Source organism: Brachyhypopomus gauderio, chromosome 15 (assembly GCF_052324685.1).
Source record: "Brachyhypopomus gauderio isolate BG-103 chromosome 15, BGAUD_0.2, whole genome shotgun sequence".
NCBI lineage: Eukaryota > Metazoa > Chordata > Actinopteri > Gymnotiformes > Hypopomidae > Brachyhypopomus > Brachyhypopomus gauderio.
This window is the reverse complement of record NC_135225.1, coordinates 5,926,134-5,946,744: the sequence shown is the minus strand read 5'-3', so window position 1 is coordinate 5,946,744 and position 20,611 is coordinate 5,926,134. Positions and strand designations below refer to the sequence as shown.

General features: G+C 41.1%; 1 long non-coding RNA gene across 2 annotated transcripts in view; it reads right to left on the bottom strand.

The window, feature by feature from the left end:
• The window catches only part of LOC143476295 (uncharacterized), a 42,049-nt gene that overhangs the window by 20,480 nt on the left and 958 nt on the right, over positions 1 to 20,611 (bottom strand). Inside the window, exons 2-3 of one of the 2 annotated variants that reach the window (XR_013121260.1) lie at positions 19,861 to 20,052; positions 6,067 to 6,196 (exon numbers count right to left, since the gene is read on the bottom strand). This is a non-coding gene — a long non-coding RNA (uncharacterized LOC143476295). The remainder of the gene's footprint in view (positions 1 to 6,066; positions 6,197 to 19,860; positions 20,053 to 20,611) is intronic. The other variant, XR_013121261.1, reaches the window with a different exon arrangement.

The following is a 20,611-nucleotide window of genomic DNA, read 5'->3' as shown; positions in this document are numbered from 1 at the left end:
TAATGGAGGTTTATTTCCTATTGGATGCTACATCCTCCTGGCACAGATAAGCCCAGTTTGACTGGCTGTGGAGGCAGTGCCAGCAGAAAACATCATAGGATATTAACCCTTTTTGTTGTCTGTCATCTGCACCAGATGGTGCAGTAACAGCTGTCAGTTTCAAGGTGCTGCCTCTAGTGGAGTCGTCTTTTACTCACAGGGAGTGGGAGAGAATTTTTTAAAACATAATAAGCGAAACTGAATCGCACTGCTTCATTTGAGGAAGAAAAAAAAAAAACAGTCTGGCGAATTCCCTGCTGGAAAAAGCTGCAGAGACGTATCAGCAGCACATGCTGACATACCCACACTGGTTGGACTGGAGATATGATGTGTTAGAGGGGGCAAAGTCAGTGGAGGTTGGTCCTGCCTCCTGAGAGCACATGCACACACTCATGCACGCATGCACACACACACACACACACACACACACACACACACACACACACACACACACACACACACACACACTCCTGCTCCCTTGAGTCACTGCTGGCTCCTTTTAAATTAAAACTGAGTCTTCCAAATAAATTCTTCATTGTGGGCCCTCAAAGCACAGGAAAGTTGCATTTCGCTCAAGTGGCGGCTTGGGAATTGTCCTCCTAACCCACTCCCGATTCTCTGATTTACATGATAAAGGCAGAGACTCGGCACACTGGCCCTGCAGCAGTGCTGCTCCTCATTTATTCATTTCTTTACCAACATCACTCGCTCTCCATCGGAGGCGACTGAGGAAATCATAGGACCAATTTAGATTTGGTTTAACATACTCCCAGGGAGAGGGGACAGGGAATTGCTTCTGTGCTGACTGTCTCCCTCTCCACTCACACCTGGCAGCTCAGGAGAACCCTGGGAGGGAAAAGACGGAAGAGCCCACTGTACTCCGTGACCTGTGAGTCAGGGTTGCAGCAGAGATGCACACCCTTCAAATATAGACTACCCACCCACACCTGCCCCTAATGCTGTAGCTATAAAGCCAATTAACATTATGGGGAGACAGTATATACCACTGCTGATGGCTGATCACACGTGCCACGTGGCTCAGAGTGCACTTCGACACACACTGCTCGATTCTAATATAGGCCCCAAAAGCGCATACTCAATTTCAATAGCCACGTTTCACGTAAATGGACTACATCAATTCCACACCTGAAGTAAATCAATTGGGAACTGGCCTCAACTCCCTCATCATCTAAGATGGCAGCCCTCTTTATATGCCTGTCTGCCCCGGCCAACCTCAGCAAGCTCTAAAGAACTCTGCACATCACGCACCTTACAAAAGTCCATGACACTGAAGTCTTAGAATATAATGAACTTCTCTGTGGTGGGTAAAACACACTGGGAAAGTGAAACGCATTCACTAGAGTTCTAGGCTAAGTCTGATTCAGGGCAACTGAAACACATTAGAAGCCAAGTCATGATATAGTTAATGTCTTTAGGTCCAAGTATTACACTCTGGCTCTGAGGAGAGGATTGTGTTGCAAAGTACATCATCTGAAACAATAATGCAAAACCTTTTTTATCACAACAAATAATGGCGCTTAAAAGAGTTGCATATAATTTACATAAAATGCTCTTTTAGTTATAATTTTCAAAATTAGCATAGTTTACTGTTCAGATTCTCAATACAACCTACTTAGCTCCCCCTTCATTTATCCTAAATGGTATCCTCCCCCAGAAAGATTAATTGGGGCTGGAATAAAACAAAATGTCTCCCAGGGGGTGGGCGACTGTTTGTTATTCATGTTGGTCTGAAAACGGCAACAGTAAATCCTCTAAGTTGTTGTTAAGCTGAGGGTATTACCATATGTGTGCCATTTCCATAGAGTGACAGCCCCCTGGATCAACTGGGGACTATTGATCCAGCAGCACTCCATTTCAAGTTAATTGTGCTTGAAATGAGGTGCACACTCCTGAGCACACCTTTGTTTGAAAGGTGGTTATTTATTTTTATTTGGCCGGATGTTGATATCTAAGAACAGGAAATATTCCATATTAATTATTTTTTCTATTGCAAATGCAGTTATTAGTGTACTTAAAACTGTCAATATGTTAAACATTGTATATTTTCATTCCACGGCTGTCCAATAGATCTTTAGGCAAAACATTTTTAATAGTACCAAGTGACTCTTTTAAATAAGGAGTCAGAAAGGAGGGCAGGCAGTATTTATTATTAAGATATAATTTATTATTAAATGTTTGACTCAGTTACTGATTCAATGATTCTTGGGGACTGAACCTCAAGTACTGTATCAGCATTCCTGGGAACTAATTCTCTGTACCTGTGATTCAGATTCTAAAAAATGAAAACCGGCCTGATCTGCCCCATAACAGCCATGTGTAGTCACTAGTCACTCACACCACACATTCTGGAGATTTTCTTAACCAAGTCAGTTTAATGTTAATTCCTGATCAGAATGCACTGTGCCTGCTGGTTCAGGTGTGTGAACCTCGTCCAAGACACCGCCAGAGAGGCCGGGAGCCCAAGTGTTGTGCACTGTATAATCTCCGTCATCATTAAGGCCAATGGTGATTAGCGGATGTGACATGCGCGAGGCTGCGCACTCTCGACATTAGACAAGGCGCACAGACACAGGAGGCGGAGATGTAAAGCAATGCAGTCTCTCATTAGTTAAAAAAAAGGGAGAAGGAGAGGGGGGGGGGGGGGGGGGGGGGGCAGGATAAGCTCAGTTACAGGCCAAACAGTGGTGCTCTTTTGGATTAGAGTCCTAAGTGGCTGTTGCTTGGTAATCCCCACAGAGAGCTGCAGTGAATAGAGGGAAAATGAGAGTGGATCTAAAATAAAGAAATGACTGAATATGACGTGCTGCTCCAGTGTGATGGGCTTCCTCTACAGGCCCACAGAGCCCAGGATCACACTTCATCTTCCCAAGTAATTACGGTCGCTCCTCCATCGGGCTGGAAGTTTCGAGGCCTATATCTGAAACAATATTAGATCTAAACAAATAAAAACGGTGTAATGGATCGCATTAAACGGACAAGCATATTGGGACAGGATTTAATTTGCATGCCAGATTAGTCCACCACCGCAAGCCGCGTGGCCTCGGGGATAGCCCCTTTTTATTAATAGGATCTAGTCTCTTAAAATCCATTAAGTCAATTGAGCAAACCAATATATATAATCTGATTTCAAATCCACCGTGAAAATGCTTAACCAGTAGCCTCTGCCCAAGGCCGGCGATCTCAGCAGCAGAATTCCATGCCAAGCAGGCACGGGTGAGTCCAGCAACCCGCGGAGAACAGCCCACGCAGACATAAGCCAAGCCCCTACTGTCTATAGTGTGCTGCAGGAGATTCTAAACCCTCATGATTCACTGTCCATCACCTACTCCAAACACCACCTTCACCACTGTAAGCACTAGACGTCAACCAAACCCCTCCCTCCACATTGCCCATAAATAATGATCTGTAACATCAGGCACAAAAAAAATGGAATTCATGTGATTCTATGAAAAATGAAGATATTACATGCTGCAAGTGTCCTGGGATATGGTTGGGAGAAGCCATAGATTTGATATCATCTTATTTTGGAATAACAATCTGGCCTCATGCTGCAAAAGAAAATTAGCAACTGGAGAGTGAAGTGGCAACTTTAACTTCTAAGCTACCTAGGACAAGCGCATAGACAGAATCTCATATCCCCAAAGTCACAGGGATGCAGAGCTATGTAGGAGATGAGCGGGCAGAGGGTGTTGTGTATTAAAGGGGACGAAGGAGTGTCTGCTGGCAGCTAAATCCCTGTTTGTGGGCTTGGTGGAGCTCACTGCTGGAGGCACTCTGCTCTGTGCCCCCAGCACACACGGCCTGACATGGTCAGGGTCATGCCTGAGTGCTCTGGCCTGCCTCCCATTTACAGCTGCTCGCCCTCCTTCCTCTCTCTCTCTCTCTCTCTCTCTCTCTCTCTCTCCATCTCTCCTTCTCTCAGCTGGGGCAACTTGGGGATAGAGAGCCTGAGAGCACAGATCCACGCTGGGCAGGAAGACGCACACGTTTTGGGAAAAATTCATGTAGTTTATAATTGGGGCCAGAAGTGGAGGGGGATGTGGAAGTGTTTCCAAAAGCAAACAAGAGGGCATTAGGCAACTCTCGCTTGCCATGTTGACATGAACAGACAAGCAAGCAATTTTTGTTTTTCCTTTTTTTCACGGTGCATCTGCGAAACGTAAGAAATTTAAGACTCACTCTTTCATTATTTTTGTTAGGTTTTGGAGAACGATCAATAACTTTAGTCAAAAAACATTGAATCAAATTATCCTGGTGTAAACTGATCTGTGCTATGAGGTGATTCTCACCAAACTACAATGTGAAATTCTCTAATTTAATCTAGACTACAAGGAAAATGACACATGACACTTTCCCTTACATTACACAATATTGACATTCTGTTTATTCACAATTTCAGGCAAAGTTTTATAAGGTCTACCAGCTGCTTCCATCTCCAATGGTGCATTATGAAAATACTCATGTTGGTCCTGAATTACATCTGTGTTCTTTTCCTGTCTGAATCCCATTAACATATAAAGTACTACAAGAGCAAGGTTTGATAACAGTTCATGCATTAACACACAAGGGAGAACCGTGCATCTCTGCATTTCAAACACCAAACGCTCCCAAGTGCCATGTTGTATCAACAGAATCTTGCAAATCAGAACTGCTTTGTTTCCCTCCTGGAGGAAGCACCCCCCCCCCCCCCCCCCCCCTTCTGACAGCTGACCGTAGTGTGGTTTGCCCATCACTGATTAATAAAATCTCCATTCTCCCAGCCGGCCCCCAACCGGCACACACACGTCTGTGAATGTTGACAACAACATCAGCGAATGAACCATTCAGCATGGCGACAACAGCACGGAGGGCGGGACAAGGCTCCACTACAAACATCGCCACTCATTCCGTTCGTTAAACACCGACCAAAGAAAAAGAAACTTAATCGACTGGAGCAATTAGTAGCCTTCCTCCTGAGGACTCTGCTTTGCCCCCAACCTTTACACAACAGTTTATGTCAAAGGATTTGTCACCTCCACTGTGAGGCCTTCTTGGCTTTTCAAAAAATACACAATAGGAGGAAAGAAAGAAAAAATGAAAAAGGAAAAAAGAAACGAAAAAAGAAAAACGTCCTCCAAACCTCCACTGAGGATTTGGGCACTTATATAACTCCCAATTATCAAAACTTCTCCAGGCACCCTCACAGCCCTCTGCTCTGTTTATATGACTCACAAAATATCTAATACTGAACTGTGTATAATGCCAGTGTGGCCACATGACTGCAGTACAGGCTCTTGTGCTTTCTGCCCCACTGAGTCAAGCATAATGGGTGTCTTGAAGGCTCCGAGCTCAGGCCAGCAATGCTAACAAAGCCTGGGTGACTTGCAGGGAAGAGCATGTCTTCAAGCAACTTGCCAAAAACTCATTTTCAGGAGCACTCAGGGATTTCTGCAGGATGCTTTGGTAGTGCCGTGACATGTCCGGCTTTAGATATCATGGCACAGGGGGGATTTGGAGGATGCAGCGTGTGAAAAGCACCAAAAATAAATGGCAAAAGAAAATTAATATGTGCCCAAAAAAGGCTTTTTTGTGTCAAACGTGAATTAAGCTTTGGATTATTTGATGATATTTTTGGACTGAACATTTTTTTAACATTTGTAGAAATACAATGAAAAAATAGTTTTTCTCCATGTTTGTTGTCTTTTTGTCTGTTTGTTCAATCATTCATTTTAAATAAAGAAAAAAAATTAATTAATGGAGATTCTGTGTCCCAAAAAAATTGAATAAAAACCAAACTATGTGCTATATGTATACAGATAAAGTACGTACAACACCTGCTCTTAAAGGACAAATAAACATTTCTTTAGAAATCTCCGGGGAACAAAACGGCGAGGGCCCTTCTTCCTCCTGGAGTCTGTCTCATCTGACAGAGCAGGTCTCCATCACTCCCTGCCTGTCGTTATTTTGACTCCCTCTCATGCTTTGCCTCTTGTCTCTCTCTAGGCCAACGTTAATGTACCTGTTTACCTGATGGGTGGTCTTGAGCCGGGCTGAAATAAAGCCCCGTCCCCTGCAGATCTGAGTGTAGAGTAGCTGCTAATCCGATTTCAGGAAACAGCCGAGCCGCCCTCTAGCTTCCCTGCTTATTTCTACACCGCTGATGGGAGGAGGTGCGGGACGGAGAGGGAGGGAGAGAGAGAGAGAGAGAGAGAGAGAGAAAGAGAGAGAGCATCATTCAGCAAATATTCAAAGCCAGACGTTGGGACCACCTAACCTGTGGCTTTTATTGCCGACCCAGTAATGAGGGGGGGGAATATTACCTTTTCACTGCTCCTGCTTTCTTAACTATGTTCTGCCCTTACGGAGACATTACAGTGGCCAAATATAAAGCCGGGCTTCATGGAGCCCAAGCTTATCTGGCCACTGAAAGTATGTGAGACATGCCAGGGAACAAAGAGCCATCTCTCCGCCAGCAAGCAGGGTGAGGGGATCTCTTTCAGTGGCCACAGATTGCCCTGTGTTCCCTTAATTGACAGACCCTGGGCGGCTGGGACAGAAATGACATGCAGCTGCCCCTGGCCTGGCATGCGCAGGTAGGCCACCTTTCAGCAGGGAAATTGCCTCCAATCCGCAACTCCGTGTGGGGCTCCTCCGCTCTGGCCCCCGCTAGCCCGCAGTGGAGCGCACCATCACTAAAACAGGGACCAACAGTCTCCTAGAGTTGGGTTAAACTTAAGGAGCAGGTCACTTATACAGCTAGAAAGTCTGAATTTAGTTCATTGGTATATTTGTTCAGCGCAACACTCTAAAAATGTAAGCTTGATGTCCAAAATCACAGTTGACAAACCACTGTCTATGCGGGAGTGGTTAAATCTGTAGTCTTTAGTAAAATGGGAGACTGTAGGTCACTCCCCCAGTGCTGGGAGGGAGGCAGGCAGTGCCAGACTCAGCCTGTGTGTCCTCTCTCTTCTCTCCCCCATCTGAGGAAAGAATGGCCTCAGCTGGCCAAACAGGGGCAATGCAGCTTTGCTCCTGAAACGCTCCCCACTGCCCCAACCAGAAGTATGTAGAAGTAATGCAGCCTGCCTGTCTACATCCTATTTGTGTCTGATATTCGAAAGACGAAAGCAAGAGTTCACAGGGCTAGGAGCAAGACCAGCGTGACCCAGCAAACATCACGCTGCACGCTGCACCCAAACTCTCAACAAACATGAACACTCGACATCTGTAAGTTTGAACACGCATGCACCTTCACGGTTGGTCCTCTCAAGTATGTATGCAAACTAATATGTTGTGTAGACTGAATTATTTTTTTTTATAATTATTTTTTTTAAATGACCCATTCATTTGAATATGCCTCAATAAAGTTTTCATCATTCAGGCTATCTGTAGGATTTCTTTGTAGGTTAGTGCCACATAGCAGCAACATGTACACTGTGTCTATCAATGAAGCAACAGCCTGAAAAATACATGATTCTAATGGAGACCACAAACATGGCTTTAGCAGCACCAACCTATGCATTTTCCCTATTTATCCCCAACAAGTCAAAACTAAAAATCAATTTATTGCATTATACAATTAATACATTCAGAAGAATTTTGTAAATGTAGAACCTATAGGATATAACCATGCCCATAAACTGACAGGTGACATCGGCTTCGAGAGCTTCTTCCAGCATAGGCCAGGGTGTATGTGCCCTGCTATACAATATGCGATGGCATCGGGAGACAAGAGTGTCACCACTGATCCCTGGTGTACTGTCAGATGTCAGCAGCCCCCAGGGACTTCCCTTTCAGCAGGGAATACAGGCGACCATACGGCATCTGTCGCTGGTGCTCAAATCAGCTTCCATGCCGAGGCTCACCCACACCAGACCGGTGCTGCATCAGAGCAGCTCATGGTCAGACTTAATAAGGCCTCGTCTGCCTTTATTTTCATTGTGCGGGTTAGCTTTCCGTTTGTCATGCTTTATGTTAACATCTGACATAACCAAATGTAACGTGCATGGACACCTTCCCAAGCCACTGTGAAATACCGCAGTCACGCTTGTATCGCACCATCCATCCCTGAATTCTCCAGACGGTGAGTGTATTTGATGCGGTGCAGAGCAGGATGAGGCAGGCAGTGTAGCAGAGGTAACTCCAGCCAGAGAGAGGGAAAGAGAGATAGAGAGAGAGAGAGAGGAGAGAGGGGGGAGAGAGAGAGACAGAGGGAAAGAGAGGGGGAGAGAGATGGAGGAGAGAGAGAGAGGGAGAGAGAGGGAAAGAAGAAAGAGAGGGAGAGAGAAAGAGGGAGAAAGAGAGAGAGAGAGAGAGGAGGGAGAGAGAGAGAGGAGAGAGGGGGAGAGAGAGAGAAAGAGAAAGAGAGAAAGGGAGAGAGATGGGGAGAGAGAGAGAGAGAGAGATAGGGAGAGAAGAAAGAAGGAGAGGGAGAGAGAGAAAGAGAGGGGGAGAGAGAGGGAAGGGAAGAGAGAGAGAGAGAGAGTGAGCAAGAGAGAGGGAAGGGAAGAGAGAGAGAGAGAGAGGGCAAGATAAGAGTCCAGCTTCAGTGCTGCCTCAGTGTTACCTGAGGAACAGCGCCCAGGTCAATAAAAGCCCTCTTGTGTCTGTCGGAGCTCTTTCAGTGCTCCGTTTGATGGCCCATCACTCGGCCGCTGCTCAGAGATGACCTTGATCCCCCACTTAGCCGAGTGCAGCGAGAGCCCATAAACGCGGCCTGTAGGGTCCTGCTGCTGGCTTCCTAACGGCGTCGCGCATTACAAACAAAGTTAAATAACGCATGGCTGCAAATGCAAGGGGGCCGTCTGCTGCGGTCCCTGGTCGCACGCAAGCGCCCTTCAGGAAGTGAGTCTTCATTACCCGTCTCTGAGAACAGCAGCGCGATGATAGCCAAGCCTGCAGCAAATCAATAACCTTGCGCTTTATTGAGCACGTATGGGGAAATCCAGGCTATATGTTTATTTGGTGATTTGAATATATCATGGGAGTCTTCTGGATGCAACCTAAGGGTAAAGGAAAGACGCATTTGCAGTGATGTGTATAAATGATTTAATAGGATTAATTTTTGTCTTAATATATCACTTCCACTCAAAATAGTTGCACAAAAGTATAAATGATGTGGTTGATACTGTGTTACAATTAAAAACAAGAATCATGCTGCTAATCACAGGCTAATCTGTTGAATACTATAAATGGAAATTGTCAGGTCTGCTTCCTTAATGTCTGTTTACTACGACCTTAAAGAAAACTAAAAGAGCAGCACAAATCTTCTGAGTGAGCCTGAGCTAAGTGAGGAGCTCTGATGTCCTCTCCGCTGACTCCTTGTACACAGTCCGTCTCAAGCACTTCAATGGTACTGCAAACTCAGCGGCGTTCTGAGCAGGACACCAACAATAGCCGTCGCCGCTAAAGAGCTGTCTGGCTCCAGCAGACACCAGTGATACGACAAGGAGAAAACACACACGCTCTCGCAATGTGGGCCCGGCACAGAACAATCAGACAAAATGGATCTTCAGGCTCTACCAACAAACTACTTTTTTTTTTACTCACTTGAGCTCAAATGTATTTCTGGCAGCTGTGTATGTTCAGTAATCTCAGTACATTTGTGCAGTATTGAACAGATAGAGGCAGGAACGAAAGTATGTGGGGGAAATTAAAATAAATAAATGAATGAATGAATTAATTAATTTTTAAAAACTTGAACCAACAGCTTTATTGGAATTGGAATTATATTTAGCTAATTGAAAAAGCAACACATACAACAACTTTTTTTCCCATTCAAAAATGCAATTTGTATAATAAATACTAATTCCTTATCGTTCTTGTGCCTTATGGTGTACTTGCATTATTAAAAGATCTTCTAGTCATGCTTAGCACCAGGAGCAAAAATCATCTGTTATGATCTCATCCCCACTCAATGCTGAGCTCAATTCATCCTCCTCCCATCCAGCCAATGTGTTATGCTGGTGTGGCAAATTTCACACAATAAATTAACACACAGCCAGGTTTTCACGCTTCTACTTTACACCTCTTGTGACAAACTACATACTGTAAGTGAATTAACAGTAACAGGGTTACACCCACTGATAGAGAGTGTGTGTGTGTGTGTGCATATATATATATATATATATATATATATATATATATATATATATATATATATATATATATATATATATATATGCTTGTTTTTACAAACTCATTTGAAAAGAACTGCTAACCTACAAAACTGCTAACCTAAGAAATATGCAGATTTTTCTTGTAAAGCACAGTTTGGATATTTGCTTATCAATGATCGTTACCCATAACAGCCACTTATTTAGCAAGATATATATCTCAGTGCTGGCAATGAATTGCACTGCAAGCAACAAGCACAACCATGCATTACAGAGCACTTTTTGATAGCTGTGCTCATCACTATAATTTTCCAACTACTGGCCACTGATTGCATTTCAGCCCAGAGGTGAATATTACATGCTCACTTAGCACCTGAGATCAGACAGGCTGCTGTGTCATCCTCTCCAGAGGGCACTTGGCAAAACCAGACTCTGGGAACTCAACACATAGCAAGCAAAATTTCCCACCACAGTCTCTAGTGAGTGAGAGATTCCATTAACAAATTATGAATGTAAGTATTCAAAGCCTTTATGAATATTCAAGTGTAGTCATTTGATTGGAAACCAAAACAATTAATACAATAATATTAACTAATATTTTAAATAATGATAATATGCATAACTTCTTGTAATAATTAGGCATTTGGGCAAATAAGAAAGTGGTGGTTTATTCTTTGTTGTGTGCTAAAACATCATTGGTGTGACTGAGAGGTGTTTTGTGTATTCTCAGGCAGCAGAGGACTTAACCCTGCTATCCAGGGGTGAGAATACAATGGCCCAGGCACAGGGGTCTGTAACTATACACTTTAATAAAGTCACCAATGGCTAAATGAGGAACTGCAATCGCACTCACATTACCAACAACAAGGGCTGTACTATATGCCACAAGGGGGTTTGTTTTCCACAAATATGCTAAGCTAATGCAGACCCAAAAACACAGAAACCTGATCACAACTTGGGTTGTTCAGGTTTTAGCTAGTAGAGGGACTTTTTCCCCTTTCTTTTTTCTTTTTCTTTTTTTAAGCAACCAACACAAAGACCTTAGAGTACCTCACCTGTGGAACTCGAGCTTAAAAATATCTTCTACATACCAAAACAAAGTAGCTCAGCTCTCTCCTAAACAAGCAGTGGATATCTTGGTCCATGCCACTGCATGTCACTGTTTCCTGATAGCTATACTGAAATGTAACTTAGAGAAACAAATAAATGGTTATCTATTAATGTATTTTTCATTTTTGTTTTAGGGCAAGACCTGTCCATTTAATCCACCAGTCTGTAGCATAAATAAATGTGCTCCATGTGGGGGAGAGTTCTAGTGAGAGAGAGAGGCAGATGGCTAGAGAGATACAGTAGGCTAGAGAGAGAGATAGAGGACTAGACATAGACAGAGAGCTAGAGAGAGACAGAGGGCGAGAGAAAGACAGAGAGACAGTTAGAGACAGACAGAGGGCTAGAGGCAGAGAGGCAGATCGAGAGAGAGAGACAGGGAGAGAGAGACAGAGAGATAGATTGAGAGAGAGAGAGAACATAAACTTTGGAGACTCTCCTCTGGGCCTCCCATTTGGACACAAGAGAGGTCGCAACCTTTCTCTTTATTTTTCCCAAGGCTGTTGGGCTAATGAAGTAACAACAAACTGGGCCGACGGCTAATTTGGAGTGGCATTTCCTGGCCCCTCTTGGCCCACAGAGATGTGTTTCATTTTCTCTTATCAGTGCTTCAGTCATGTGGCTTTCTGCATGGACGCCCCTGTCTCCCCCCATCGTTGGCCTAATGGAAACTTCGTTAATGTCATTAATCTGCCGACTAGGACATGCGCTAAACACACATCAGCCTGTTTGTACCCGCTTCAGGAGAACGCCAGGGGCTGTTTAGACTTAAACACCATATAAAGACACTCCAATAACGAGATTTCATCTGAACCAGTTTGTTTGGTAGTAAGGTCTGGCTATGTGCAGTCTTTGTTTAAATCATATTTAAATGCTTTAGGAAAATGTACAGTGTGCGTCTCTTTATAATAACGCTTCCAGCCCTATAAATCATAAGTGATGACAATAACATGAGTGCCAGCCACTATTCAGAACATGCATTCACAAAACCATGAATGTCACCACTCAGTTCTGAAATGATAAATGGCATGTTAATTTTAACAGCAGTACTAATACTACCAAATAACTGCTACGCTAACAAATGCTTGTTCTTCATCCTTTGACAAGGAGTGTCGGAAAGAAAACAGAAGGCAGAAGAGACGCAGAAAGAGACAAAGTTTGTCAAAAGTGAGGAAACACATGACAGCATCACAGCAAGGCTTATTATTACACCGCTGAAGTCCACCACATTAAAATCACATTTTAGCAATTGTTTCTCTCAATTCTGCAGGGTGCACTTTACGAAAATTCCTCCATTCCCGCTCTTCCGTGCCGAGAGTGTCACGTCGGACACAAAAGGACGCTCCTCTTCCTCTCCACATCAAAACAGAGGGCCTGCATAAAGCCACCTTAATGATGAGTCAGGTGACTCAGAGAAGCCTCACTAATTAAGAGACTTCATTCACACATTCCCTCCACTCCATGAATGGACACTCAGACTGACATGCCATATAGCTCCATTCACAGCGAGCGAAAACACAGGGGGCGCAGAGCAGAGCTCAGCTGGGAGGGAGGGATGGGTAACCGAGGGCACATTTTCTTTTGTGAGCCGCTAAGCTTCTGGGGCCAAATGCCAGCAGGCTTACCCTAGCACTGGCTGCCCATGTGTTCCTCCTTTCTCCCACATGGAGTAATTAGGAAGATCTTAATGGGTTTCCAGGTTTATTAGTGTCCAAGAAAAGCTTCAAATGTCACTTTAATTAAAGGGGATTCTGCAGACAGCTTGTGTGGCAATGTCAGCCGTTCAGAAAAATCCTTGTTTGGGCTCAAGGGGAACAGACCGAGTCCTCAATGTACACAAAGAGAGGTGAAGGTCTACGTGGAACCCGTCCACACCCGCGGTCCCACACAAACTAGATCATTTGACCTCGACAGAACATTAAACTGACAGCAATTATCTGCTTAAAATGCCACACAGACATATAGGAATCCCCCTCCTTCCATATCAGCATCTGCAATCCCCCCTCCAAAAATCATCCCATTGAAAAAACTCACTCCCAAATTATTTTGGAGGATAAATTTATTCCTGGCATATCCTATGCTCGTTCATGCAGAATATAAAATCCTAGATTATTTCTTGCTTGGTTAACTCGCATCCGGTCTCCTCGTTCACAAAGCCACTCTAATGTTGCCATTAGTTATGCTTCTCTGGTGGCCAAAAGATGAATCCTGAGGTCCTCGCATCCAATAAATGTGTACATGAATGGTGGAGGGAGATAAAATATATCGCAGAGATAGAGTAGAGGCCAGTTCATAGCCGGAACATCAGAGAGGAAGATAATTAATCAATATGAAAATGACATGGGCCTCTACTGCTAAATCTGCAGCTCACAACAGCTTTCCTTTTACTTAAGTATTTTCCCTCGGATGATGCTGTGATATTAAAAATTCAAAAAGAATGGATGCACAAAAGCACAATATGAAATGTGTCACATAAAGATATTTTATAAAAGAACATATCCTGTTTAAACCAATCCACTGAAACAGGTTTGCAACTGTTCACATATCAGATATCAGCACATATCAGCCACTATTTATTACTGACATTTTTACTTAGCTTTTTGATTCATTTTAATGTCATATATATATATATATATTTAATCTAATCAGATTTAGACATATTTTACATAGAAAACTGAATCCATATAGGCCACAACAGCCATTAAAAATGAGAAACTACAAAAGTTCTGTTAATGTTAAAAGGTAAAAGTGGCAAAGGCATCTGACTCAGAGCCTTTGAGTTGTGAAAGAGGCACATCTCATTTCAGAGACTGAATGCAACTAGTGTTGTCTTGTTGAGTAAGAAAAGACAACACTTCAGAGTTTTATGGCACAGGTGTATAATCGTATGGGCTGGAAGCCTAGAAAGGTGATCTGATAATTGGTCACAGGGGAAACAACTGTGTGCCTAGGGATTGTCTGTAGAAGATAAGGAACAGGAACTTGTAATCAGGTATTTCAGGTAAGTGTCAATTTGCCACAACAGAGTATCCTCACCAAAATAATGGCACATCTCAAAGGGTCCCATGAAAATTTTCTTTTGACTTTGTAAAGTCTAATTACTGTGGAAATAACAGGATTGACAGAACAGGCATCATCATTTACGTATTGGCTAAAAAAGACAATATGTTTTAGCAGTCAATACAAAGACATGTTGGGAAAATTCCATTTAAACAAAATAAAAAAGAGTTGATAATTGAAAGATGAAAATGCAAATTTTTTTGTAATATCAGGTAGGGATTCAATTTGTCTGTACAGTTTTTAAAAATGCAGTTCTTTCTAGACTAGGCTCAAACTTAGTACAAAGACCGCTGCCACTTTTTCATGCTGCGGAATTGCATCTGGTGGCAGCAAAGCGAGACGCAGAGCTTTATTTTCCCGAGACAGTAATGCTAGCGTACCTTTGGCACAGAAAACCAACGCTTCATACTCAGGGCAGCTCAGTCAATGGAACAAAGTTAGAAGAATGGAATACAGTCACAGAACAAAACACACACAGCAGCACCGGCGCAGAGACAACGGCTGGAATTCCACTCTGAGTGCAGGATGAGCAAAACGGTGACAGGCAAGACTGGGACGGGGCCTGTAGTCCTAAGCCATGCGTGTTTGCAGCCAAGAATAATTTCCTTTTTCACAGGCTAGACTATAGGCACAGAACGCACCCATCAATGTAACCATTCTAGCTGCAAACATCTGTTTGTGCGTAGTCCGAATTAATATGACCATGTTTGCAGTGTTATAGCAAATTGTTATTTTATTTTGTCATCTGATAGTTTAGATATGTTACAAGGTTAAAAGTGATGTTAAAAATCAACAAATCTAACAATGGTTTACTAAAGACAGCTAAAAATAACAATAACAGGTAATAGTAATCTAATAATAAACATACTATTTGTAATAATCCAGTCATGTTGTGGTCTCAGAAAATCTTAGTTACTGATTTAAAAAATGTGAAACTGCTCAAACAATTGAAAAAGTCAAACTTTAGCAATTCTTTTCCAACTTTTCCATAAAATATGTATATATAAATTAAAATTATTTTAATTTAAAACATGTGAAAATTAGTGCTTAGATTTATTTCACTATTACTGCATACTTTGTTTCAATATCAATAAAACATAAAATAACACAGTCGGAGGGCCTAGAGCAGAGTTGTACAGTAAGGACAAGTCTCAGTACAGTAATACGTGAGACTGAAGCTTGAGCTCTTTGTTCAGCGTGTGTTCAACCCTTATTTATAGATCCTTGTGGCCCAGACATCAGTCCAGCCCGGTGTTTTGACAGGACACTAATGTTGAGCTCAGATGAGGAATCACTTCAAGGTACTTCCTGACACAAGATAAATGGCACCTGACCTGAAGACACTGAGAGGTGAAGAGCCTTGTGGCACAGTTGTGCTGCTGTTCTGAAAACACTTCCTGTGTTGCTTGAAAAGGCCCTTCAAACATGACTACATGAGGCTCGACTACAGGTCGACTGCCATTGAGTTTGTCTGAGTTAATGACACTCTTGGACTATGCTAGTCCTATATGTCTGAAGATAATAAGAAAAACAAAAAGCCACGAGAATTCAACTCTTGCTGCTAAAGACCTGTGCAAACTTCAAATACCCCCCCCATAACTTCTGCATCTTTCGGTCTGTCTGACATGCCAAACTAAGCAACGTAACAGTGAGCTGATAGCATTCTCAAAATAAAATCACAATCTATCTTATTATTTACATTTCATTATTTACTCTTAGTCATAACAACAGCAAAAAAATTAATCATACTGAAAAATCACAAAAACGCACACAGCCCCTGAACTGAATAAACGCATGCCCGGTTTTTCTACATTATTCTCTCAGCCACATAAATGATCAAACCTGATGACAGTCTAAGTCTGAGGAAGAGACAGAGCTTACAAAAGGGAAAGTGACAGGCCCCTCTACAACAGATGTTTCTACCGAGGGGAGTCTCCTCTCCACTGAGCAGTCTCACACATGAGAGACACCCAACGCTTTGGATTCGGTCCTGAAAACGTACGTTCACTGGTAAGAATGCCATCTCCCTAACTCACACACACACACTGCTTTCACTAAATATTCCTTCCATGTGCAAATTTACAGGGGACTATTCGAATTATTAGAAAATACAAATATCTATGTATGTATTTGGTAACAATGAAATCTCTATTAACACAAAACAAGAAAAGCCAACAATGCCTCGCTTTATCATAAAAAGATGAGCTTCTATTGATCCATAACCTGGACGAAAACCAGACTATTGACAGGAAGACAGAAGACATGAGTTAAGTCATTTGTCATAAATGTTGGGCCCTTACTCCATCATGGACAGCGGAATTTTCCCACTGGAAGTGATAACACGCTTGTTCGTGAGTTTCAGCAGATCAATGCTAATGCGTGGGGGGTCAGATGATGGATGCAGGGCACAATTTAACCAGATCATAGCTGCTTCGTACATGAAGCATTATAAAATTCGCCTACAAGTTGGGACCAGTTGAATTATATGTGATAGTTTTCTGTAGCGTTCTCACACAAAGACCAACACCTCCAATACCAACATGCTGGAAAATGATCTCGACTTTCTCAGATCTAAGTTCTTGGCGGGACAAACTGACCCTTGAAATGTTTCTAAAATTAATTATGAAATAAAAAATTCTCTTTTTGCAGGTTCAATGTGTGTAGACACAATGGCTGCAATTTATATGTGCTATTGTTCAAGATTAATTATTATATTATTTTTATTGCTCATGATCAATAGAGCAAAAAGAAAATTAAGAAAGATATTAAGAATATATTAAGAAAATATAACATTTTAACTCTTTCGCATCAACTGAAAATCTGACACCACCACACACAAAAAAATAGGAAAATGAATATATTAGAAAATAATTTGCAATTATATAAACTTGAAAATATCCTTTCTTACAAATGTTCCAATGAATAATATTCACTGTTTACTTTAGCAGTGTATTGTTCCTCAACTACATTAGAGTAAAACTGGGTCTAGTTCACAAGACGGCATTATGCCTCCTGTTCATGGTGGGTCTTGGGGGGCAGTGGCCAGTCTGGTGCCCATTTCCTTGAGACAGGATCTAAGCAGGAGCCAGACGGGAAGGCAAGCACGGCCTTGCAGGAGGCCGGATAAGCCAGCTCTGATGGCTTGATACTGCTCCAGACCCCCAAGCCTGATACACTGGCCACAAAGCAGGGGAAAGTTTATTCAGCCTGTCGGTATACTTCAAGCAAGCACACTGCTTCAGAATTTTAATGAAAACTATAAAACTGTAAGTTTCATAAACATATTACTTAACAATAAAGAAATGAGAACTCCAACCACAAGAATAATCTTGCAATATTAAAGGATTCAGAATGGCAAAAAATAATTGGAGGAAAAATACAAGGATTGAAGGTAAAGCAAGTTTAGCGTATAAATTGTCAAACTGTCATTACATGAATCTAGAAATTATTTTAAAAATTTATGCAGCTTAACATACGTGAAATACACCTCATTAAAAACACACTGCAAAAAGTTCTCAGAATTAACAATAAATGATAATATTAAAGTACTTAATATTTTAGGAGGCTCTACATGTTCATATGACTCAACAGTACTTTTCAGATTCAGCACTAAAAAATCTAGTTTCTTTTCATCATTTCAAACAACATTAAAGTTAGAGAAATGTGCTGAAATTATATAATCAAGGAGTGTAAATACAGAACAGATTTGCACAATTGCTACCAAAGAAAATCCATTGATTTGATTTTGATACTTAAGTAATTTGATTCAAGGTAACATATAAATTTAAGATAACATTTTGTGACACAACAATATACATTTAAGAAAATATAATAACATTTAAATTTGAAATCACTGTGCATGAACTGCAAATCAAGCATTAATAAAATAATTAGAAAAGTGTTCCAAAAGACAGCTCCTTGTATTATTGTCTAAAGTTGGGTAAAAGGTAATTAATTTGGCAGTAAATTATTTGCACTCTGTTTGGTTCATCTAACGAAGGAGAGGAAATTGCAAATCAGATCTGAAGTCTTTTACCATTGTCTCTAATAAGATGAAAATCTTTTGCACTAAGCACAATGTACACATTGTGTTTCCTGACCCTGCTTTGTGATAGCAGCATGCTCGAGGACACCACTTGCCGCAAGTAAAAATCTGGAATTTCTGACTACAAAATGTTTCAAATATATTAATTCACCTCTATATACTAGACACGTGCATATCTGTCAAAAAAAGTTTAGAATTTCCTAAGAAATTAAGAAATTATTTAGAAAGTTGTTTTAAAAGTTGTGGACACACGAATCAGAATTGAATGTTAACTATAGACCTTACATAACTAACATGCGTAATATATTTAATAAATCACAGAATAAAACTGCATTCTCACTTGGAAAATTTAATTGTATAACACTAACAACTGTTTATCCAATAATAAACATTAAAAAGCTAATTGTGTTTTTTTTTCATTCACTAGATGCTGACATCATATAACATCAGGCTGGTTGAGAAAACTGGAGAAAGCCTAAACTTTGTCTAAACTTTTAGTGAGGAGTGTGTTGTTTGGCCAGTAAAGCTGTTCACAGTAATGTGATGTGCGTGATGAGACACGGGTCCCTGCAGGCGGGGGCAGGGGCCTCTGGGCCCCACCTCATGCTCCCGGGGTTTGGCATACTGGCAGATGGGGCATATCATGCCATAAAGTGGAAAATGAGTGGATGCCAAGAAAAAAATTGAAAGAATGGCTCAACTACAACTGCTTCTCCAAAAACAACAAAGGCAAAGTTAGGCAAAAGAAAGCCTTTGCTGTTTTACCCTTTGTAGTTGAATAGATAACAGTGATGCTTATTGTGCTTTGGATGGTGTTTTATAATGGAGCCTTTTTAAAGAACCTCAAAATTATATCTACCTGATTGTTATAAATTAGAAAATGTGCAATATCCATGTTGCAAATCAACCTTCTACTGCTATAAACATGAAATGCAGGAAAATATTGAAAAGTCAAGACATTATGTAATTCAAAAATTTGGTCATTTCTAATTCAGGGATTTAGCTTATTGTATATTCAAAAAACATCATTATACATTATAAATATTACATTCTTAACTACAATGGAAAAACAAAGTCTTGCAAGCTTGAGCAGAGTTAGGAAACAAGATAATGGGGAGTGTGACTCAATGGAGCCATCTAGTGTTTGCTTATGGTTCATGAGATTACTTATTTTCTCAATAATGTTCAAATCAACATTTAATGTAGTAAGTATAATATTAAAGGAAACTGTTTTGATTTAGGTACTAGAAATGTAAAAAGAACATTTTCATGGGACCTAATCAAAAGACCTTTAAAACAATACTATGTAATCTAACATTTTAAGTATAAAAGACACACCAGAAAGAAAAAAATACATGTATATTCTACTGGGTTCTCCTTAAAAACAACTTCCATTACACTGCATTAGAATCTAAACATTAGATATATTGACAATGAGTATCAATCACAGGTACTAAAAACAAAGTATGATTAAGTATTTAGATATATTCTTACCCTGTGTACTGTTATCAGCAGAGGCTGGGGATAGGTTTCATTCATGTGTTCATTCTGTAAGGCAATTCCAGTACCTTTAACTTAGAAGGGTTTAAACAGAGTCCAGCCAACTTGCAGTGTCTTATCCTACACTAATGATCAGCTACAGAACTGCACTTCCTGTCCTGGGCGGATGGAACCACTCAAGATGTGCTGCAAATGGACAGAGAAGCATACAATTAACATATATTATATGTATTATTTATTATATTTACTGTGAAGAACTAAACATATCAAATGCCAGGCTGTGCATAGATGCTATAGCTGAGACCATGAGAAATCACACCTTCCAGCTGCCAGTTCTACGGGATATAACTGAAGAAGACGATTAATTTTGACTATTCATAGCTTATGTTGAGACAATTAATATTCAGTTTCTAAAAACAATCTATGGCTTTTTACGAATATAAAAATAAAGGACCCCTTAAATATGCATTTGTACTAATTCATTCACCGGACCATCAACAAACTTCTAAAATTGCCCATATTTTTTGTCACCTTTGATCAAATAGAGGCAATGACATTACCATGTCTTTTATCTTTTGATACTGTGACAGTGATAAGCTCATAATCTATTTTTTTATTACTGTACATCATAACTTAATAACTGTAGTTGTCTCTGCTATGACCTCTTTCCAGGTTACTTAACTAAACTGTCAAATATAAGCAATGTGAGTACTTTTAGATATTGTGTTGTACCTAAACTGTGGAC